Below are 24,946 nucleotides of genomic sequence, written 5' to 3' on the forward strand. Positions count from 1 at the left end.
ACCAATACAAGGCAGTAAAAAAGACAAAATTTTCTTAATGGTGGAAAAAGCCTAAGACCTACCAAATATATTTCAATCACCTTGGTGACTATGGTTTAGATTAATGCTATTCAACCAGTAACGACAGCAGACAGAAACAATGACCACTCACCATGATAAAATTCTGGCACACATTTGTTGATCACATGATTAAATTAACATTGGCAGTATAACAAATCACGGATCTATGGTTTCACAATACAGCAAGTAACAGGCCCTCCAGAACCACTCAGTCCATGGTTGGCAGATCCTAATACCTAACGTTTTGCTAATTAACAAAATTACAGGCAGTCAACTGGAGGAGCAAAGAAAGGCTAAATGGTTAACAATATTAGAATACCCCAATCTAAATAGCAACACTGAACTAAAAGTAAACAATGAAAAGTTCTCCATGTAAAGCACTATAACGTACTGAGCAACCTAGGTGACAATACTAAAGCACACCCCCTAAACAAGTTTTGCCATGACAAAAAAAGCAAAAATTTTTGAAACCAAGTGAGATGCAGCTCAAAGTACTGTTTAACAAACAATAGTGGTTACTAGAGAACACCAGCAAAATTAAACCACCACTCATCACTGCATTATACATATGCATGCTAGATAATTTTTAAAATAATTTGGAAAACAAAGCACAATTATAACCAATAATACATTAACACATACTATGCTTTTTGGTATCCATATCAGATTATCACAGAGCATGTGCTTACTAGGGCAATGTTATGTTTGACAAAAGTCAGCTGAAGTTACTGCAACAATAGTACAATAAAAGTATATCAAATAACAACACTTGGAAATTTCGGAATAGCACAGTAAGTCTTTAACAATACACTCCCTCAGGCATTTTTTCATATATGGAGTAATGTACTCCAGTGAGGTCAACTGGTTTTAGGAGAAACACGGTCCTTGTTATCTGATATAAAGACATCATCCATGTGTTTTTAATTTGCTAGTGAAATTTTTAAATTGCTAGTGATAAACCAGGACAAAGCTAATAAGTAGGAATATCGAATTAAACCAATTATACATCAGCACTACACTATACTGCACACAAACACCAACATCAACTTTTATAAGCCAGAGCCTGTAACTGGGCAAAATCAAGAAATGAAACAAACACCCTTGAAATTCCTCAAATATATTTTTGGCTCACTGCACAGTCATCAGTTTACTGTATCTCAATCAGAACCATACTTGTGATGCAAGCAATGCAATATCACTCAAAAGGGCGACACGTTGTGGACTAATGCGGTACTAGAGTCTTGGGGGGAAAAAAACTTCGTGTCCACAAGGTGGCAACAAACCTTGAAATATTTCCTGACAAGGGGCACAAAACCCTCCATAAATTTGGAGGCAAGACACCTAAAATTAAAGAAAAACAGCCACTGTAATATACGTAATAATTACACTGACCTACTTTAAAAAGGTCACACACCTCAGTGAATGTGGAGATAAAGTTAATGATATTACAAGCAAATAAACAGCTTTTATCAACACTAAATTATTTTTTGCTCTTTAGTACTATTAGACTGTGATGTTAATGGAAGTTTTCATTCACAAACTTCCATTTCTAGAAGAGACTGAAGAGACCAAATTTCTGTGAGAATGATGAACCTAACATATCCAAAAGGCATCATATTATGGGTAAATTGAGTAACAGTTTCCGTTATGTTTCCTCTTTGTCCACTAAACTATGCAAAATCTGGATGAACTTTTCTTGGAGTTTTTATGAGTGAAAACCTCATTCCTATCATGTTATGGAGGATCTACAGTAATTGGCAAGACTACTACTTTACATATCGCATGATCAAAGTGATCTATAAACAAGAAAATCAGACTATAGATGATATACATGCGATATATAACCTACAATAGTTGACAATCTCAATGTCCTCAAAAACCTTACAACATTATTGTTGTCTTACCATCACTGGAGCATTTACATTTAGAGTAATAATCCCTGAAGGGAAATATGCAACCAATACCACTAATACAAGCTGTGGAAAATTTCCACAATCATTGCTAATTGTTCTCAGAAATGCACAAACTTTGGAGGTATACTGTAAATGGTTGAATAAGACACTAAATGTACCAGTAAATAGCCTTATTAATACCTTTAACAACCAAAAAACACAATTATTGGGGCTTAAAACCCTATTACTCTTTAAAAGTATTTAAATGTCTAACAATAAAAGACACTCAACAACAACCCTGAAATATATTAGTGACTCAAAATGGAGGAACCAGATTGTAATGTTACTGGAAAATTGGGGAGGCATTTCTGATCTGTAGTGATTTCACAAAGGGTGCTGCCCTGTGGACAAATGAGGTACAACATAAAAGCTAACATAGTGGTTATCTTGTATCCACAAGATGGCGCCAAATTCCTACCAATCTCAATATTTGATTATGTAGCAGAGGTATTAAACTGCACTGCTGATGACACTAATTTCCTACATTCACATGAACATCAAACCGTCTAAATTCCCAAAGGGTAATGATGCATGTACCAATTGGCTACAAGTTCGGATTAGCTCCAACTTCTCTACAGTTCAGTTACAAATGTGAAAACACCCATTACAACCTATGAAAACGCCACACTATTACCGCAGATTTAATAGGCAGTGGAATGAGGCTTCTCTGCTGGCACAGTGGTTAAGAGTCCGCCTGCTGATGCAGAGGACACGGGTTCGTGCCCCCGTCCGGGAGGATCCCACATGCCGCGGAGCGGCTGGGCCCGTGAGCCATGGCCGCTGAGCCTGCGTGTCCGGAGCCTGTACTCCGCAACGGGAGAGACCACAACAGTGAGAGGCCCGCGTACCGGGGGGAAAAAATAGGCAGTGGAATTAATAATGAAACAATGGCTGTAAAATATTGGAGCCCAGAGAATGACGCATATATTTACGACTAAATTTACCTACGTATACTTTTTGGCCTGTCAAGAACCAAACTTAGAATGCAAGCTCGTCACCTGTTAAATAGCAGTGTGGGTAAATTTAGTACAGAGCATCACCTAACTCTGAGACAGTACCAAATCTAACATTTAGAAATATGCCCGGATAAACACATGCTATCAGTGCGTTAGAGAGTGATATTGTAAAATTATTTGCAAATGATAATGGTGATAAATCAAATACATTCATGAAACGTTCAGCATAAAGGATCAAGAGCAGACATACAATTTAATTAAAAATGTTTCACCACCAAATGCCTTTATTACTGACTTGCTGGTTTCCAACGCTGCAAGCAGTGCATTACTAAGAGTAATTTTCTTAAAATTCATCTAATAGCTTATAAAAGACAACACTGTAAAGACAAATGAAATATACGTAAGATCCATGGTAATGGGTCTTCTGTCCAAAACACAGCACCAAATTCGTCAAGGCTCGTGAAAGATATGATTGGCAGTGGGATCCTACTTAACATTGCCAAATATTCAGACAAAATTGACTCCCTAAAAAAGTAAATAGGCACCTAAGGATACCTAGCAAACTTTTTTAAAAAGCCTTATTGTATTGGTATAGAATCAAGGGATCCTAATGAAATGCAACTGGAAGAGACCCTGAGACGTTGACTTGTAATGTCACCTCTGCAGAGGCAAAGCAGAGTGGACAATTGGGGAACTCCATTGCAAGCCTCTGGCAGCGTAAACAAAAAGTAGGTGACTGACGTTTTAGGTATATGACAGTAGTAACGCTACTTAATGTAAAGACACAAATATGGAAAAGCATAGCTATCCAGGTTTGCAGTATTATCTGCCATAAAGTGATGACAAGACTAAACTTCCCATAGAAAACTGACCCAATAGCAAATGGCTACATTATTGCACTACAAATTCCAATTAGTGGCTCAATATTTCAAAGACGGATGCCAAACCTGTGACTTTATTGGACAACTTGATTGCATTGCCTGTTTGCACGAGATGGAAGCAACCCAGGTAAATTAATATTGCACCTAAAAAACAGTGACCGGTTTATCATACACGTAAGCATGAATATATAGTTACTAGAAATAAAGGACCTTAAGATACAATGAGTTTTTCAATAAGCAGCAAAATTTTACTAAAATTTTTACTAAGTCTAAACTTTGGAACACAGTGCTCTGCACCAGAGATTTCCAAAGGATAAGTCATGCAATTACATTTGATTTTCTTGCTAATTTGTCCATAGAGAAACCAAAATTGGAAATTCATTACAACCATATCATAGGAAGATTTGCTGAGCTTAAGCTGCCAATTGAGTGTTACATTCCATCTGAAGAATCAATTAAACTACAAACATAGAGTAGCACCATGTCTAAGACGTTTATCCTGTCTCAGGACAGCCAATTCTCCAGCAGTGGCTGTCTACAATGCAACAAAGCATCTACAGGAGCATACTTAGGAGACAGACAACTAGAAGAGGAGTTAGGCACTTACATGCTTTCAAAGAACCAAATATTTTAAAGGCATTTCTTGAAAAACTAAGAAAGCTCACCTGCACTACCAATGTAGGGAATTGTCCGAATAACCTTAACTTAATGAAAATTCAAGTAACATGTCCTAGGCAGTAGAATGCTTGAAAGGAATAGTAATGTCTACTAATAGTATTATCAGAGATTATCTGGGAAAATACAACCCAGCCCATCAGGGAATATTTGAGGACCACAAAGTCCCAGAACCCCAGGTGGCTAGGACAAAAAGTGCTAGCAGTATACAACAGCTTCTTGTCCACTTACAGGAAAACTGCCCTTAAAGCCAATGAGTGGAGAATCTATTGCAAACATGATTCCCAAAGAGCAGGGGGACACTATGGGTGACAAAATTATATTAGAATATTTTCAGATAGCAAGTTTGTTGAAGATAGGCACTATTACTAACTAGGCATTAAAGAATTTCACCACCTAAAAGATTGTTGCATATTTACTGACAGCGATGGCAAACTCCCATCTGAAGTTTTGCTTCCTAGTTCACTTTCAGGGACACTTTGACCAATGCTGTCATTAGGCAATTCTGATTTCTTCTTAGTACTGGGGGTGCATGATGCGAGGCACTTCACAATATGCTAAGAGGTTCTAGAAAAGGGCCTTTGTATGGATGGGGTCTAGGACAAACTATGAGACCTACATTTCTACTTCACACACTCCAGTGCAACGTAGAGAGGGAGCAGCAAAGGTGAACTAACCTTAACTTCCAACGATGAGAGATCTTTTGTGCCGCTGCATGGGACTCCTTCAAATCAATAAAACAGCCAAGCAGGGAAGTATATTCATGAGTCCCACCCATACTCCAAGGACACATTAAAAAGTATTTATTCCCCCCTTCTTGTGGAAAGCATGCCCAGTTTGTAGTTCCCACATGTATAAAACCATATGCTTTTCACTTAAAAATGCCAACTTTTTTGTGCTGGAATCTGAAACTGATGATTCAGAAGCTGGTTTTATTCCCATCTCTGCCAGTATGTCACTTTTAAAGGTTGAAATAAACAAAATCTTTCCTTTCTTGACTGCTCTTAATATGCGTTTGAGATGTGAACCAGGAAGTGCAAAGGAAGCTCAGAAACTAAGCACCGAAAGCAACTCATCCAAAGGATGAGTAACTCAATACAGGGTAATAAATGCAAAGTGCACTGGCCATTCTGGCAGTGATCAAAGATTGCCTATATCAATGTAGGCATCACAAAGCTCTATGGGCTAAGTATACCACAAACAAAAGGCATCAGGCTCATTCCTCCTCCCGATGAAAGCAGGGGTAATCTTTGTTCTCTTCATCGCAAACCTGCTCCAGATTATTCTTGAGGTCAATACCCGCAACCATCCTTCTGGTTAAAAACCATCTCAGTAAGAGTGGCATGGACATATATACACTACCAAACGTAAAATAGATAGCTAAGTGGGAAGCAGCCGCATAGCACAGGGAGATCAGCTTGGTGCTTTGTGACCACCTAGAGGGGTGGGATAGGGAGGGTGGGAGGGAGGGAGACGCGAGAGGGAAGAGATATGGGAACATACGTATATGTATAACTGATTCACTTTGTTATAAAGCAGAAACTAACACACCATTGTAAAGCAATTATACTCCAATAAAGATGTTAAAAATAAATAAACAAACAAACAAAAAACCATCTCACTACATCCTTGAACACGTGCTCTGGTCCTAACATAAGGTATGGGATTTCTTAAATCTTTTATTTTGGAGTCTCATCTAAGACCTCCTAACTCTAGAGCACATGCTGAACTACTGCACTTAGTTAAAAGGCTGTAAGGGCAGTGAGTTCCTGAGATGAACACCAAGAGTTCATCATAGCAGCATCTGTCTGGACAGCCTTCTGGTCCTGATAAGCAGAAGCCAGTAAAAAGTACAGCTAAGCCAAAGACATCCCATCCCAAAGGACAGCTGGAATTTCAGCAATACTATGATTGGAGACCCCTCAGGGGACCCAGAACCTTGTCTACCATGGTGTACTATTCCTTGGGGAACAAATGTTGCGTGTTCTTCCTATTGTCCTACAGAGGAACTCTCATCTTTGAAGAATACTGGCGTCCTGTATTAAGTGAACATAGTTCCAGCAGCAACTAAAACTTCTCAATAGGTTAACTTCTCTTAACCTTATCCTCAAGTGTAAAACATGCAAACCAGGAAGTGCTTCAAGTCAAATTACTGAATCAGATGGCCTACAATCTAATGTCTGTAGTTATGTATGTTGCTCAACTATCCTGTACTTACCGGACAGGAAGGTTCTTTGAGGCACGTCGAAATCCACAGAAAATCTTTAAGATCTTAACACACTTGATTATCCATCGTAGTTCCGCCATCCTTCTCCCATTAACCCCCAAATTGAACAGTGATAAATACTCAGGAAACACTGGTAGGACACAGGTTGGCCCATCAATCCCACAGGTATGAGAAGCCAGGGAAAGAGTGGAGAGGATTCTTGGATGTAATAATAAAGGCATCTCAAGTTGGAACTTTCTATATAAAGACGATGGTCCCTGGACTCCATTTTCAACATATTGAGCAGCTTGGGAGTGAGAGAGAGAAGAGGCAAAAGAATAATTTTTTTCAAAGTCACTGCTAATAACTACAGTGCCTGCTTGATAGGGTTGTGTGATAGAGCTGCAGCCATCCCCGACTGAGGGCACTTGATAGGTGACAAAATCCTGTGTCCCCTGATTCCTACAGGATATGCATCCTTCCCTCCATGCTGCCCCAAATAGCTCCTCTGCTGCTCATCAGCTTGACACCACATCCCCATTCCACAGGAAACCATCCCTTCCCTGCTGCTTTCGTGGCCTAAATGACAGCCACAAGTGGTCCCTCTCCCAGTGCTTGAGCTTACCCAGAGCATAAACAATCGCTGGGCTCCAAAACACACAGAACCAGGATGGGCATTAAGGGGGCAGAGGTTAGGCTGAGCCCTGCCAAGGAGATGGGGTGATGTGAAGATAGCTGCTGCGATCACATGTCTTCTTGGACTGATGTTTGATTTCTTCAAAGCACTATGCAGTCTTTCTTCTTTGAAACCGATTCCAGATGGATCTTCCATCCCTTCCCTTCTTCCCTTCTTGCCCCAAGCCCTCAGGCCCTCAGCCCTACCTATCTCCCTTACCTAATAACTCTCAAACAGGACTCCTAATAGCATCAACCTGTATGACAGGAAATGCTGACTATCCCACACCTTACTCCCTACTTCCCTCTTAAGCCAAGACTCTAAAATCCCTTAAATACCAAAAGCAAAAGTACTAGAAGGGCTCATGCAGTTTCCTTGAGTTTTCAATCTATCCTGGGCCAGACAAGCCACCCACACCCAACCCACGGATCTCAGTGTTCACACACAGAAACTGATAGGGCCTAATCAGGCAATTAGTCTATTCAGCTCTAATACTCTATAGAATATGGATTTGTATTCTCTCTCTTAACCACACACCCCTTTCCTTGAGGCTCGGGAGCGGCACTGTCCACCCCAGGACAGCTCTGGTGTTAGCAGTGGCCCCAAAGAACTCAATCTCAAACATCTTCTGAGATGCACCAGTTCTTCTGATGCAGCAGCAGGTTGTCAACCATGGCAAAGTCTAATAATGCCAAGTGAGTCTTCATCCTACCACCCTGCTCCTTGGACCTAAAGGCACTTCCCAGATTCTGCCTCAAGCTATGTTACAGTTTGGTGTGAGGGGACATTAGGCATCCAACAGCAGGGTAAGTGTAAGTGATTACAGTTCCTGATATTTGGCATTCCTTAGGGGCCAGGGTAAAATAAGTGACTTCCTAGACAGACGAACTCATAGGCACTGTGAAATGAGAGCTCACTAGTGATATGGTACAAGGCTAAAGATTAATGGGGGGAAACCTACAAAGGACTCCCTAAATTGCCCTGCCCACCCTCTTAGTAGGTCAGTTCAAAATTCCTCCTTTTGTGAACACTCATTTACTTAACAGTCAAGCTGCTACCAAACTAGCTCAGTCACCTGGGGTTAAAGCCTCAAAGGCAGAAGCAGGGAGGTAAGGCACAGAGAATAAGCTAGAGTCTAAAAACAGAAGCCTTCAACAAGTAAGCCCACCACACACAACTACCATTTTAAAGGTAAAAGGAGAAGTCTTAAAATGAGACAAATGAAAGACACCAAGAGGCACCAAGGGGCACATAACTCATTCTTCAGTGACTCCACAAAGCCCCTCACTTGTCTGGCTCAACATGGACCCCAAAAAGCCAGCACACCACTCTAGCTGAACCACTGATGCTCCCGAGCTCCCAGGAGACAATGATGCCAAAAGACCATGATCCCTACACCCCATACCCCATTTATATTCCAAAAGAAGGATAAATGACCCCACACTCACCCCCATCTGCTTTGCTGAGAATTTTATGAGGATTTATTTATTGTATAAGCCTGCCAGCTTTCCCAGCCAGGTGGTTAAACTCTGAATATGAAGGGCTGGAGAAGGTGGAGGTGAGAAGGATGATTTAAAAAAAAAAAAGAGAGAGAGAGTATTAGACTCAGATAAATGAAAGGGGGCAAGAAGGAATAACTGCACATGCCAGGGGAAGGAGAGTGAAACAGCAATCGATGAGGGGCCTTGATGTAGTGGCTAAGAGTGTAGACCCTGCAGTATGATCACCTGGGTACAAATCCCTGCTTTGCAAATGACTTGCTGTGTGACCCTTGACAGGTCATCTAGACTGTGTAAGCTGTAATTACCCCATCTGTAAAATCTGGATAAGACTACTCACAGAACCTAAAGGAAAGGGTTGCTGTATTAAATGCTTTAATACATGAACAGTGTCTAACACACAGGAATTACCCAATAAATGTTAGTTGCTTCTGAATCTGGGCTCCAGCGATCTGGGTCTATCAGTCACTTTGCTTCGCTGTTTCAGCCCTGACACAGGGATGCTATTCTCACTAGGGCCATGTGGCCAGGTAAGAAACTGTGCCTGGTCTAAGGACTTGCGCACATTACAACTGAAATGACTCACACGTATGTGAATTAAGTATATTTAACTTCAACCTGAAAAAACTTGTGAGCTAGAAATTCAGAAACTTCAAGGCCAAGTCAAGGCTGAAGGCCAATAAATAGAAAGAAAGCTTCTCAATCCCAAAGGAGTCCCTGGAAAAGGAGTAAAGCCTGACTTTCAAAAGGGCTGTAGTTAACAGTGGAGATGCAGGTCTGACACCCAAAGCCCACCCTCCTCCTACCCTGTCGAAGCAGGTCTCTGTCAGGGCAGTGAGCACTAGTAGCCCCAACAACTGCCACAGAAGTGTCTTTGAAGAACAGACGGTGATCAATTCTCCCTCTGTGCACGACCGTTTTCTTTCCTATTAAAAAAGAAAACTTATTGAGAAAAAACCGCCCTGTTGGGGAAGGCTAACTGCACTTCAGTTGAATGAAGGTTTAACTGCTGAGAAACCACATGTATCCCTTAGACAAATATATAAGTGCATACGGGTCATCTGTTCCCAAGCAAATATGGGGAAATTTTCACAGGTGTGAAGGTTAGCCATGCTTCTCTTCCTTTGAGAAATGTGAGTTAACTGAATCCCAAACAATTCAAAGCTTTCCTTGGAATGTAAAATGCCACAAACAGCAGAGCCTTCAAATTCAAACTGTAACTTAAAAAGCATTCTGATCTTGTTAAAATTATTTTCTCTCCAATTCACACTCTGATTATCTGTACAATGTACATGATATGTACACCAATTATAATTTACTTATCAGAGGATGTGGGGAAGAGCATATCTGCAAGGCCCATGGTAGGTAATAATCAATAGGAACACAGACAGATATTCAGTTTAGGCACAGCAAAGCTCTGTTTTTAATGGATTTTCTTTAAAACCAACCAATTGGACTATGCATTATAGTTTATAAATTATTCTGTAGTTTAAAGGAATAAAACTTCCCCCCTCTGACAGAAAGACAGCCCTTGTCCCAACAACATGAAAGATAATGAGATGGAATGATCGCTCACCTGACTTAACTCAGCAATCCTCCGTGGACGAGATGGAAAGTCAAATGGAGGATGAAGACCTGAAGATTGAGGAGCCTGAATTTCCAAGGTTGAACCTGGACAGAAACATCTGGGGTAAAACAGTTGACTTGATAGCAGGTTGGCTCCCAGGAATCTCTCTATCCTGGTAGCCAGATAAAGGAACCAAAAGGCAGATCTCTACTTGGGAAATCAATTGAGTAATTTGGAACAAGTCTCATTCTAAAGTGCTTCTTCAGGGTGGCGGGGGAGGGATAAATTGGGAGATTGGGATTGACATATACACGCTACTATATATAAAATAGAGAACTAATAAGGACCTACTGTACAGCACAGGGAACTCTACTCAATACTCTTGTAATGGCCTATACGGAAAAAGAATCTAAAAAAGAGTGGATATATGCATATGTATAATTGATTCACTTTGCTATACACCTGAAACTAACACAACATTGTAAATCAACTATACTCCAATAAAAATTTTTTTTTAAATGCTTCTTCCATGGAGTGTGGTTAAATCACGAAAACATGTGTATAATAAAGGTTGTTAGGATGGAGACATCACAAGAGGAAATACCAGAGAGGTCAAGGGTAATTAAGAAAGTCCAAAGATGACACTGTAGTATCCTGGGGCAATTAAGAGATTAGGTTCTTCCATCATAAGACATGGGTTCAAAAAGGGAGTCTACAATTTACTGTCTGGCCATGCTTGGATGAGTTTTGAACTTCTCTTGATTTGATAACCTGTCTTTGAAATGTAATAAAAATGATACTAACACCAGAGTTGGTGAGATTATTATATCAAGTAGAAGCAATTAGAACAATTCTAGGTTTGGCTATCTCTAAAATGAACCAAACTTGGGAGGAAATGGCCTTTATTAAAAGGTCTTTTCTGTATGGTTCAATTGTGTGTTTGAAAACCAGATGTGGAGATAAGGGTCATATCCAGGTGTTCTATTAGAAACGTACCCCAGTTAATCCTAACACACCTATCCTATATACTCTAATGATTGCCTCTACTTTGCTGGTCCAGCATTTAAACTTAAAAAAAAGGGCAAATCTTAAAGAGTTCCTGATCTTCCTAGGAGCACAGTTACCCCTGGACATTGAAAAGGACCTCAATTTACCTCCAACTAGAGCATCACTGATAAAAAGATAATGAGAGAGAACCTACAGAGCAGAGACTCTGGGGATGAACTGCTTGAATTGCTCTGTGACATTTCGGGAGCAAGGTTACTGAGTTTAACTGACCTCAATTACGGCAGCTGAAGAAAACAAGGGATAATATTAGAATTTACTTCCTGACCATTAAAACTGAGTCAAAGCACACATAGAACAGTGTGTAGGGCTTCCCTGGTGGCGCAGTGGTTGAGAGTCCGCCTGCCGATACAGGGGACATGGGTTCGTGCCCCGGTCCGGGAAGATACCACATGCTGTGGAGTGGCTAGGCCCGTGAGCCATGGCTGCTGAGCCTGCGCGTCCGGAGCCTGTGCTCCGCAACGGGAGAGGCCACACCAGTGAGAGGCCGGAGTACTACAAAAAAAAAAAAAAAAAAGTGAAAGAACAGTGTGTAACACTTACTATGTGCTCAGTTAATGTGAACTATTGTTATCAAAAGACTATTATAAAAGAAAAAGGATATTGTATAAAACCGACTGCTGTCTGTAATAGAACAAATAGATATGATTAAGAGGTATTTAAATGAGAAGGAATAGTTGTATTTGGTAGAAAGTGCTAGGAAAACAGATTAAAAGGTTAAAATAATATTTCAACCATTAAAAGTGTTATCAACTAGTGAAAGTGAAAGGAACAGAGGCATCTCATAACATAGAACTGAAAGAGGAAGGTAAAGGATGGTGGATGACAGCAGGGCACAGAATGAGTATGTCTGTCAGAGGTGAGACAATAAATTAAGTGTGAAGGGATGTAGGGATGTATGGACAACATTTGCTTATTGAATGTGGGTCTAATTACTTTACACTTAACTGTCTTCACATCAGCTAATCAAGAGGTGCAAAACAAACAAAAAATAATCGCGTCTCTAACAAGTTTATAATAAAAGAAATTATCAGGGACATACGTACACAAAGATGTTTCTGTAAGTATGTTAACTGTACTGATATGTTCAAATTTTATTTTTAAAAATACTTAAAATAATTCTAATGTCTAAAAAAGAGGGAGATGTTATACCAAAAAATCACGGTCCAAATGAGATTAGTGTGTATTCATATTTAAAGACAGGAAAATGTTTTCGTTAATTTAAGAGCCATCTAAAAATGTTATCAGTATACATACATATACTAAAAAGAAATGTACCAAAAATCTGAGTGGTTCTGAATATTCTTCTTTTAATTGTTCTATGCTTTTTTACTTCAATTTTTTACAATTAATACCTATGCCTTTTATAATTTTTTAATACATTGTATAATGGGGGAAAGAAAATGATTCTTTGAGTGATAGATACATAGATTTGAACTTATTCCTCCCTAAAGAAATTGACTAAACGTCCTCAGAAAATATGAAGAGAATAAGGAGAAAAGGAAAGTAAAGAGCAAATGTTCAGGAAATAGACAGCAATTCTACACAAAATACTGACCTATATTAAAAATTATAGCTAAAAGAAAAATACATTTTAAATCACATAAAACTATTTACCCAATTAGTATTACTGTTCAATTTTAATCAAGGAAAATAGACATTGATGCCAAAGGTATCTCAACTAAAATTGGAAAATATTTTGTTAATTTTTGGATAGCCTGTGCTGATATTAATATAGATGCCTCATAATTTCAGCAGACCAAAGTTTTATCTTAATACTACAGAGCCAATTTCAAGATTTTTATTGCAAGAGTTAAATAATTCTCTACTGTACAGTTTACTATGAGCAATTTAATTAGCTTAATAAAATGTAGAAACAATTAACCCAAAACATTACATGCATGTTGTAGAGCAGGGCTATCCACTAGACAATAAACAAAATGTGTTTTATAAACAAAGTGTATATATAAACAAATATATACTAATATATGTTGTATAAAAACAAAATGTGTCATATAAACAAACTGGATGCATAAATAAAGTGTGATACATACATACACACACAATGAAATATCATTTGGCCATAAAAAAAAAGCAATGAAGTTCTGGTACATGCAACACTGATAAACCTTGAAGATATGCTAAGTAAAATAAACCATACACGAAAGGACAAATATTATACTGTTCCAATTATATGAGGTACCCATAATAGGAAAATTCACAGAGACCAAAATTATATTTAGAGGTTACCAGGGGTTAAGGAGAGAGGGAATGTGACAAATGTACCATAGTAACTGACATAAAATGTTAATATAGGGGACCCTGAGTGGGGCATATATGAGAACTCTTTGTAAATTTGTGTACACCAAAAACTGTTCTAAAAACAAAAAGTTTATTTAAAAAAAAATAACCGAATGATGACATCCACATCCCCCCAAATTTTACTCTATAAATAGGTCACCACACATTTTGATCTTTCCATGTACTAAAAATTAGACTTATTACAAATTCAATAAAGGAAATTGAATCAAGTTTATAATAACCTTGTTGAGGCCCCTGATGTGCAAGGAAAATTTGGGGATAACCTGTTTTGTGATATTGTGCTAAAATACAGGTTAAACAATCCACAGCCTTGTATTTTGAAGAAAATTAATTAAGCAACTATAAAAATGGTTAAGTAAAACATTTCTAGATGGGCAACTGAGAAGAACTTTAATAAAAATTGTTCATATTTTTCCAACTTTTGCAAAGATACCATCATATAGAAATCATATAAAAATACTCACACAAGGAAATATGGATCATGTTTTCACTTCACCATTATTTGTGAAAGGAACAAAAGGCTTTAAAGTAATCTGTTAAATAAATTATATTATGCATAAATTTTAATTTCAAACTAACAGCCAAATATTCTGATGTATAGTCCAGAGTCACATGTTAAGTGCCAAAATTGATAATTTTTAGAACATAAAATTGAATGACTTATGTATGACAAGGGGTCCTGTTTAAGGCATGCAAAGACACAAGGCAAGACAGAGGACTCTGAATATGGCTGTCATGAAACATCCCATAAATATTACTTTGATAAGATTATCTCAACCAAGAACACCAGCAATGTGCAGCAAATAGGCATGCAAGGAAGCACAGATCATGAAATATTACTTTTTCTGCTTTAGCTCTTCTATTATGCTATGTGTATGCTGATTAAAATCACCCTGTATATTAATTTTAACATGTAAAATTTCCTGTTATAAAGCCCATGTATATATATATACACCATACATCTTTACGGTACACCTGGCAGGAAAAAAAAGTATAAAAGCAGCTGGGAAAAACAAAAACCCTGTGTAGAACTGACACAAAATAGAATAATGAAAAAAATTCAGATGGAGACTACTCTAGTAAATTGTTAAAGTGGGAAAGTCAAGAGCCATGATGAACAGTTATTGACACAAATATTATGTAGAACCAAGAAATTTAGAGTATATGGAATGGTGTCAAATAAATGAATCTAAGTATGGACAGGCAGCAAGTGGGCACAGCAAATAGTAACATCTTACACAATCAAAATAATTCCATACTGTCACAGAAAAGACAGTTAATGGACTCACACACCAATGAGTCCAGAAGCAGACCCAAATAAATTATGAAATTTAGTATTTGACAAGATGTAATTTTAAATGAGTGAGGAAAAGATGAATTTTCAATAAATAGTACTGGGCAATTGGCTAGCCTTTTAAAATAGAATGTGAGATCATTATATGACTACTGACATCAAAATAAGATCTAAATGGAACAATGATTTTGATTAAATTATAAAAATACTAAAAAGTTCAACTTGTAGGGCAGCTCATGTGATGTTTTTTCCCTCTGGCCTAACCATGTGGTACTTATATTCACAGATTTCCTAAAATTGAATCATCCTTGCATGGCTGGCATGAACACTACTTGCTTATATACTAGTCATGAATATGCTTCTGGATCCTTCTCACGAAGTTTATATTTAGGTTATTTGCTTATACACTTGACCCTTGAACACCGCTAGGGTTAGGGGTGCTGACCCCCCCACGCAGTCAAAACTCCACACACAACTTTACAGTCAGCCCTCCATACCTGGGGTTCCACATCCAAGGATTCAACCAACTCGGGATGGTGTAGTATAGAACGTATTTATTGAAAAACTGAATACTCGTATATAAGTGGGCCCTGGCAGTTCAAACCCCTGTTGTTCAAGGATCAACTGTATATCACTGTCAGAGACTGGTCCACAGATCTATTTTTATCAGGCTATTGTTTCTACAATATGCTGACTTTATAACAAGAGTATCAACTTATATATGCAGAGACTCCCTCTGAAAAATTACACATGAAATTAGTAACAGTACTTATATCTGGGAAGAAGGAAGATTGAGGATTAGAAACCAGGGGTGGAAAGGCAACTTTTAACTATATCCACTTTAGTACAAACTGAACTATTTACTATTTGCATGTATCATTGTTTTTTGAAAAAAACTATTATAATCTGTGAGTGACAGTAAAACTGGAACATTTTCAAAGGGCAATCTAGCAACCTAATGAATCAAATTATTAAATGTGCATATTCTCTTTATTCAAATCATACAAAATTACTAGTGCAAGTACCTCAGAACAAGTGTACAAGATATAGAAAAATATAAATGACATGTAACACACTGTTTGCATTTAGGGGATGACACATATGGTATTGTAGACATATTGGTATTATATTCATACCAATGTTTATTCAACATTTAATGAGCACCTACTAAGTGCCAGGCAGTTTTAAGAGATGGAATCACAGCATTCTAAAAGGATAAAAATGCTTGGTCTACAAAGACACAAACCCTGTATATATCAGCAAAGAGTATACATATCAGCAGCAACAACCAAATTGCCACTAGGCTGCCAATCAATCAGGGGTTATAGGGAAATACACCAATGCAAGACGGCAGGCCACCTTATGATATTCAACCTAACCTGCGTTGAAAGTGTTAATGCTCAGCAGACTCCTATAAATTCTACAATATACCTTTGAGTTCCATGACTTCGGTAGAAATTCATTGGTTTTAAAGATGTTCATACAACTTGTTGGAAGTAGATATGTCTACACCCTACATTACAATGTAATTTCAGACCCAGGGTGCAATGCTTGTATAATATGATATGCCAACTATTCAATCCCAGGTACTGACAGACATCATGTAATCTCTCAACTAGAAAATAATAGAGCTGACAAAGTATCAAACTACCAATTATAGATCAGTCACTAAAGTTACTATAAGATATACTGACCCCTTGGGCTTGATCACAATATTTGGTCTAACATCAGAGGGAACATTCTGGGTCAAAGGAACCCCCCAAGCAGAACTTAAGCCAGACACTTAACACTACTTCAACAGATTTTTAAGTTTCTACAAAGTGAAAAACAATTGTAAATTATGCCAGGGTACCAAGGTATCATGATTCCAAGAGAAAGGAATGGGTGATGATCAACAACGTGAAACTAAAAAATGACAAAATTTATCTAGAGACATCATGAAAAAGGCTGCATTTATGACTGACATGATTCCTGACCCAGAATTACAAAAATTTTAGAAAGAACACCTAATGGACAAAAGTAGGTCCCTTGGAACCTCTAATAATTGGAATTTAAGCCCCTTGGTGGCAATATATTGATATATATGGTGGCTAAGTCCACTGTAAAAATACCAAAAGTCCTTCAGAGAACAAGATCTACCAATGTTAGCTTGGTTACTTGGCCCCAAATATGGGTTCTGCCTTAGGGTACAGCTTTGGTGATAAAATTCCCCTGAAGTCCAATGTTGCAAAGTCCTCCTCCTCTCCCCTCCTATCACCTCTACTGTTAGGTAACCTTCCTTCCTACGTACCTCGTACTTAACTCTATTATACTTCCCCTAGCTTATTGATCTCCCAGAGAAAACCTAGAACCTACTGTATGTATAAATTATGTACAGTACCCATGCATGGTACAGGAGGCATTTAATGTATACAAGTTGAATAAAAAGCTTATCAAGAGGAAAAATGAGTTAACATAGCTTTTTTTTAAAAAAAAGAAAACCTCTTATTAAAACATAGTTTATCCTCAAGTCCACTCTCTAGTAGGTCTGTGTCTTTATTCCCATCTTGCCCCTAGGTTCTTCATGACCTTTTTTTTTTTTCTTAGATTCCATATATATGTGTTAGCATACGGTATTTGTCTTTCTCTTTCTGACTTACTTCACTCTGTATGACAGAGGGGGAAGGGTAAGCTGTGACAGAGTGAGAGAGTGGCATGGACATATATACACTTCCAAGCGTAAGATAGCTAGTGGGAAGCAGCCGCATAGCACAGGGAGATCAGCTCGGTGCTTTCTGACCACCTAGGGAGGGTGGGATGGAGGGAGACGCAAGAGAGAAGAGATATGGGAACATATGTATATGTATAACTGATTCACTTTGTTATAAAGCAGAAACTAACACACCATTGTAAAGCAATTATACTCCAATAAAGATGTAAAAAAAGATTAAAAAAACAAAAAAAACACATAAAGACTAGCATGTAAAAGAAATCAACAGATCAGCGAACACAATATACCTTAGAAATATACACAATATATAAAACATTACAGTAAAAATTAAAGGTGTATCTTGTCACCAGAACCTTCCAAACCTATCAATTCTGCTACCTTCCCCCTCTCTATATAAAAAATTATATATAGAAAATTCTTGTTCTCATCCCTGGATACACCTGCCCCATTCTCCCAACACCTACAGGTAACCACTTTTATATAATCTGTTATTTTTTTTAACATAAGTGAACATTGTCCATTTCACTTTTTCACTTAACAATATATCACTGCAGAGACTGCTTCCTCATGTGTTTTTACAGCAACCTAGTATTCCACACTCATGGGCTCCTGGGTTGTTTCCAATCTTTTACTATTATAAAACTGTCTGCAATGTTACATATGCAATTTGTTTCACATGTGCAGATACACAGGATCACTGGATCAAAGAATAAAGGCAATTATAGTTTTGATAAATATCTCCAAAGTGCCCTCCATAAGTATTATACTATTTTGTACTCTAACAAACATTCTATAAATGCCAGTTTTCCCATAGTCCTTCTTCCAGCAAAGTTCTCAAGTATTAACTTTCTCTGTAGTTTTGTTTTGCATTTCTTATGAGCTTGAGCATTCTTTCATAGGTTTAAGTGTTGTTTTTCTGTGAACTGTCTCTGTTCATGCCCACTGCTCATTTTAAACTGTGGTCTTTTGATTTTATTTAGAATCTTTTTATACATTAATGGAGATTAGCACTAAGTAATACATGTTGCATATATTTTCCAATTTCTCATTTTCTTTTGACTTCATTTAGTGTTTTTGACATGAAGTATTTTATTATGTTAGCTGCGCTTATGAATCATTTTATGGCTTCTATGTTTGAAGACACAGAAAGATAAAGATGTGTTTACAAATCAGTGAGCAAAGAATGGATTAACAAATAGAATAACCAAACAATTGGGAGAGAGAAAAAAGTAAATCCTTTCCACTTAAAAAAAAAAAAATAATTAAGGATTGCAAGATTTTGACAGAATAAGAAAATATACATAAATATACTGATTTAGCCTTGAGATTTAGAATTCCTTTCTAACAGTAAATCCAAACATTTTTTAATACATTAAACTCGATTAAATTTTATATCATGACATTTATCAATCTTCCATATTAAGAATTTTGCTTTTGGTATTAGGAAAAGCACTGATATCCTTAATGTTTTAAGCACTCTTTAAAAAGAAACATTTTAATGTTGTTTTAGAAGTGCTTTCCATTGTAATAAGCCTCTCTTCCCTTGGCTCCTAAGTGAAACTTCTCTGCAGTAGTAGTCTTCTGAGTCTACTACTGTTAATTCCCAACCTAGCCTAGGAAAGAGCCAGTCAGGATGACAGGCTGACAATTTACATGCACTCAAGTTTTAAATATGCATAACGAAGTGAAGATAGAACTGGATCTCTAAGGATTCATGGAAAAGCATAAACTATGAGTAAGCAGAAGTGTAGAGAAGGATATAAAAGGTCAAAAGAAAGAGCAAAACAATCAGAGGTAAGGTAATGATAGAGCAGAAATGCAGAACAGGGGAAATCCCTGGTGGTCCAGTGGTCAGGACTCCACGCTTTCACTGCCAAAGGCCTGGGTTTGATCCCTAGTTGGGGAACTAAGATCCCACAAGCCACCAAAAAAAAAAGAGCAGAACATGGCCCATAAATAGAAACAAACCCATAAAGGGTTTCTCCTGATGCCTCCATTTCCTGGTGGCCTTCTAGTTACCATGCCAGAGAGGCACAGCCACTCACCTGTTCCTTTGGTGGGTTTCCAGTAAAATTCTTACCTCCCTTACTGCTCACGATCCCTTATAACCTTGCAAATTATCATCCCCTCATTGGATCTATCATTTGCGCTCCTCATAACAAAAAACTTTACAAAACTAGAGATAAAATATAAAAATGTATAATATAAATTTGGTCTTTGTCCTCTGTTGGAAGCACAGATCTCTAAAATGCATGAGTGATGGAGTGTTCTTTTGTTATTTACAAGAAGTCCATTTTGAGCACACCTGAGTTTATGCTAACGAGGTGACTCAAGATGGGCTTAGTTGCCAGAAAGACCAAGCATATTAGTAGAAGATTGGAACTTTCAGCCCTATCCTCTAGACTTTCAGAGAGGAGGGGCTGGAGACTGAACTTAACCAACTGACCAATGATAAGACCCCAATAAAACTCTAGAAACCCAGAGCTCAAGGAGCTTCCTGGTTGGTGAACACTTTGATGTGCCAGGAAGGTGACATATCCTGAGTCCAAGGGGTGAGGGAATGGAAGCTCCTTATCCAGGGTCCTCCCAGACTTTGTCCTATGTATCTTTTTCATTTGGCTGCTCCTGAGTTGTATCCTTTATAATAAAACTGTAATTGTAAGTATAGCACTTTCAGGGAGTTCTAGAAATTATTCTAGCAAATTAACAAACCCAAGATGGTCACAGGAATCCCTGAATTTAGCTGATTGGTCAGTATAGGTTGCCCTAAGATTTACTAAAGGGAAGGCAGTCTTCAGGAAGATGTTGCCCTTAACTTGTGGGATCTGGTATTAACTTGGGGTAGTTAGCATCAGAAATGAATTGAAGCCAGGTGGTGTCAGAGACCTGGTGTCATAGCAGTATCAATCTCTCACTGTCAACCTACCAACTTTTTATTTTTTCCAACATAGTGTATTTTCATTAAGAAAAAAAATCAAACCAAAACACCCCATAAGAAATAATAATTACTTATGTAAACCTGTCTCAAAAGATAACCAATGTGAACATTTTGGTGTCTTAATAGACTTCCATATTTTTACTTTTGATGCAGGAAAATACATCAAAGGGGTTACAGCAATTTCTTCAGTTTCTGATAAGGGAGAAAAATAGTATTACCTGAATCGAATTATGCCCAGATAGCACAATCAATCTGCTTTTAAATCTTCTCAAATGGAGAGGCCTGTTACTTTAAACTAACTTTCAGTTTTTTAATTAAATTCATGTGAAACCATAGAACAAAACTTTAATATTCCCTTGGACTTCTTTCTTAAAGAATGGTTCCTTGAAGGTGAATTTCCTAATTAATGTGTGGGGAAGGAAAGACACCCAAAATTTTAAATTAACACACTTCTCTCAGTTAACTATTTCCAACAGTGTAAGGAGGAAAAAAGGAAAAAATAGCCAGTATATCAAAAATTTTGTTAAAAATACTTTACAAGTTAAGCTTAAGTCACTCTTTGACATAACCTAAAAGGCTTCCCAAAATTTTTTTACATGCCCCAAACAGAACGGAAATCATATATTTGAACTCACTCTTATCACCTTAAGCAGTACCTGAATGTGATCAATCATAGAATGCTATAATTTTGATCTATTCTTATACATTCAACCCACGTACACAGGAAAGAGTTAACATAGCAGGCCTAAGACTACTATCCTCAGAAAGACCTGCTTGCAAGGTTGGCCCTTGGCTGGCATCAGGAAACTTTACTGGTAAACAGTTCCCTGCACTGATAGAAAACTTTCCCTAACTGATAAGGGTGGCTCACTGTGCCTAAATTGCTTATATAAATAATGTGGATCACGTTGAATACCTACTTTCCTTCTGGAAGTCTGATGTCTTGGTATGTGCTAAGCAGAAAGTGCCTATGTGACCAGCCCACAATAAAAACCTTGGTTGCTGAGTCTCTTAACAGGTTTCCCTGGCAGAAACATTGCACACGTGCTGCTGTATTTTTATTGCAAGGGGATGCTCTGTGTGACTGCTCATGGGAAGGAGAAAGCAGATGGAAAGCTGCACAGGGACTCCTCCAGACTCCACGTGTGTCTTTTTCTTTATGCTAACTTTAGAAAGGCTATGTATCCTTACTATGTTAGCCCTGAGTAAAACTATATGCTGAGTCCTGTGATCCAGTGATACCCCCACATATCATCCATTTTTGATATTAAGTAGGCAAATCATATAGGCCACCCTTGTTTTCCTTGAAGTTTCAAAATGCATTTTTACAACCACAATTAAATATAATATATATTTACATTATAACGATTAGATGTTTTGGTTATAATTATCCTTACTGTCACATTTTTTAAATCACTGGATTAGAACTGTCAATAAATGAGGTTACAACTATCATAAAACATACAACTTAGGAACTACTTCTGACTTAGAACAAAATGTTAAGCTGGTTTTTAAGCAGAACAATGCATTTTCTGAACTAGGCAAGGTTTTTTTTTTTTTTTTGAGAGGGCACTTTACTCCCCACAAAAAGAAAAAAAAGTACATTTGTTTCCCAAACTTGTTCCCAGCAAGACATTTTTCTTCTTAGTGATGCAGAAGTTCTTTTTAGATATTAAGCTGTTACTCTGAGTTAAAATATTTTATATCCTACCTTTAGTTAACGACATTTTTATCAAGTTCCAGGCTACTAAAAGCAGGCACGCACACTTTTCAATTACAAATACTTCATGCAATTCTCCCTAGTTGGATGTATTCAAGGAGTGTAAAAATCCTTTGGTGGCCCATTGTAACCAACTTCCAACAACTGTGCCTCAGGAACAAGACAAAACATATACATGCTGCTATCTCTGAACTGACTAAAGTAATTCTCTAGGTAAATTAGAAAATGAGGGAGTTTCTCCTAACAAACTGTAACCACTGATTTTTATCATATTCTCTAATACTTCTTCAAATGCATACTTATGCTCATGCCTGCTGCCAGGAACATGTCGACACTATCAGTCTTTTGTCAGGCTCTTTTCCATGGAAACAAACCAGGCCTAAGGGCCCTGAGAGAATTCACTGCAGCTTCTGTGACTAAAAATTATGGTTGGTAAGGAAATGATGAGTCAACTGTGCAAAGATAAATTACAAGGGCATTCATCATAGCTGACATATAATGAGAGGTAAATAATCTTCAACATGCCAATTTAACTTACTACAAGAAACATACCCATCTATGTAACCAGAATACTCGTTTCCACATGAGGAGCATATGCTTTTCTTGTAGCCAAATTGTAATCATGAAATTGCTTAATCAGCACAGAATCTGAACAGGTGGCATAATTAGATAAAATAAATGCTCAATGACAAAGACAGCCCAACACTGAAGTCTATACACCATTAACAGTGGTTTTAGATGAATGATGGGATTATAGCTTATCTTGCCTGCACTCTTTATATCCTTGTATTATTTGAATTGCTTATTATAAGTACCTCTTTATAACCAGGAAAAACAGCACTTCCATTTTGAAATAAGCTAGGAAAAATAAAGTTATTAGAATTAATAGAAAATTGTGGCTACATATGGCATAAAATACCTAAGGAGTAACATAAGAAATACTGGGGAGATCTACATGATGAAAATTATGATTATTAGGACATAAAAAGACTTGACTAAATGTCTCTAGAAGAGGAGAAGAAATGTTTCAAGCACGTTAATTCTGACCAAATGAATTTATAAATCAAATGCTACCACGATAAATATCCCTAAATGAATTTTTTTAGATGAAGTAGAATTTTACAAAGTAATTTTTTTTTAATTTTGTATAAATTTATTTTTTTTTTTTGGCTGCATTGGGTCTTCGTTGCTGCGTGCGGGCTTTCTCTAGTTGCGCCGAGCAGGGGCTGCTCTTCGTTGCGGTGCGCGGGCTTCTCATTGCGGTGGCTTCTCTTGCTGTGGCACACGGGCTCTAGGCGCACGGCTTCAGTAGTTGTAACACACGGACTCAGTAGTTGGGGCTCGCGAGCTCTAGAGCGCAGGCTCAGTAGTTGTGGCGCCCGAGCTTAGCTGCTCCGCAGTATGTGGGATCTTCCTGGACTAGGCCTTGAACCTGTGTCCCCTGCATTGGCAGGCGGATTCTTAACCACTGCGCCACCAGGGAAGTCCCCAAAGTAATTCTTATATTCAAGTTAATGATGAATTGGAGAACAGTAGCTAAGAAGATACTGAGAAAGAATAAACAATAAAGTTTACTATGAACAAGGAAGGAACAGACCAGGGGTCAGCAAACTACAGCCAATGGGTCAAATCTGGCTGCAGACGGATCTTGCATTCACTGTCTCTGGTTGATTCCCTGAGTGAATAGTTGCAACAGAGACTCTGTGGCCTACAAGCCTCATATATTTGCTATCTGGAATTTTACAGAAAATGTTTGCCAACCCTTGCAATAGACACTTTAATTTTGCTGTCATGCCATAGGCTCTTCTCTAAGGGAGCTCATTAAGACCAAGAGAAGGCAAATTTACGAGGTAATACAATCCATGAATATCACAAGTAAGCAGAAACTGGCAGGTAGAGAAATAAAGGTTGGGGAAGCCAGTTAATAGCAAAAGAGGACTTCCCTGGCAGTCCAGTGGTTAAGACTCTGCACTTCCACTGCAGGGGGCATGGGTTCGATCCCTCGTCAGGGAACTAAGATCCCACATACAGTGCAACCAAAAAAATTTTTAAAAATTAAAAGCAAAAGAAGCATGAAGGAACTTTAAAAACTGATGCCTGTGGCGATTAAATCACAATATCTCACCCTGGTTTATTTTTAAAGTTCCTCAGTTGATTCTAATGTACAGCTCTGATAGAGAGCCACTGAGCTAGAAGGAACAGCAAACGCACAGTGGCTGAGTGATGTCAGTGGTGTAGCACAAGAGTAATGAACCAAAAATACCTGCTGTTAAGGTGCCCAGCGCTGCTCGAATCCAGTTCCCATACTCAATATTGTTTCTATATTTAGATTCCCATTATAGCCCCATTTTCCACATTGTTCAACATATTTATATAAAATAAACTCCTATTAATGAGGCAGGCTGAGTGATTCTTCATTTCTTGA

At 37.9% G+C, this 24,946-nt stretch overlaps 1 long non-coding RNA gene across 2 annotated transcripts in view; it reads right to left on the reverse strand.

Annotated features, from left to right (window-relative positions):
• Positions 1-24,946, reverse strand: part of LOC309839129 — a 62,278-nt gene that overhangs the window by 14,284 nt on the left and 23,048 nt on the right. The window contains exons 5-6 of one of the 2 annotated variants that reach the window (XR_014298461.1): positions 10,482-10,576; positions 9,712-9,831 (exon numbers count right to left, since the gene is read on the reverse strand). This is a non-coding gene — a long non-coding RNA (uncharacterized lncRNA). Of the gene's footprint in view, positions 1-8,934; positions 9,832-10,481; positions 10,577-24,946 lie in introns of those variants that run through there. The other variant, XR_014298462.1, reaches the window with a different exon arrangement.

The sequence above is a fragment of the Grampus griseus genome, assembly GCF_964374135.1.
Source record: "Grampus griseus genome assembly, chromosome: X".
Lineage (NCBI taxonomy): Eukaryota > Metazoa > Chordata > Mammalia > Artiodactyla > Delphinidae > Grampus > Grampus griseus.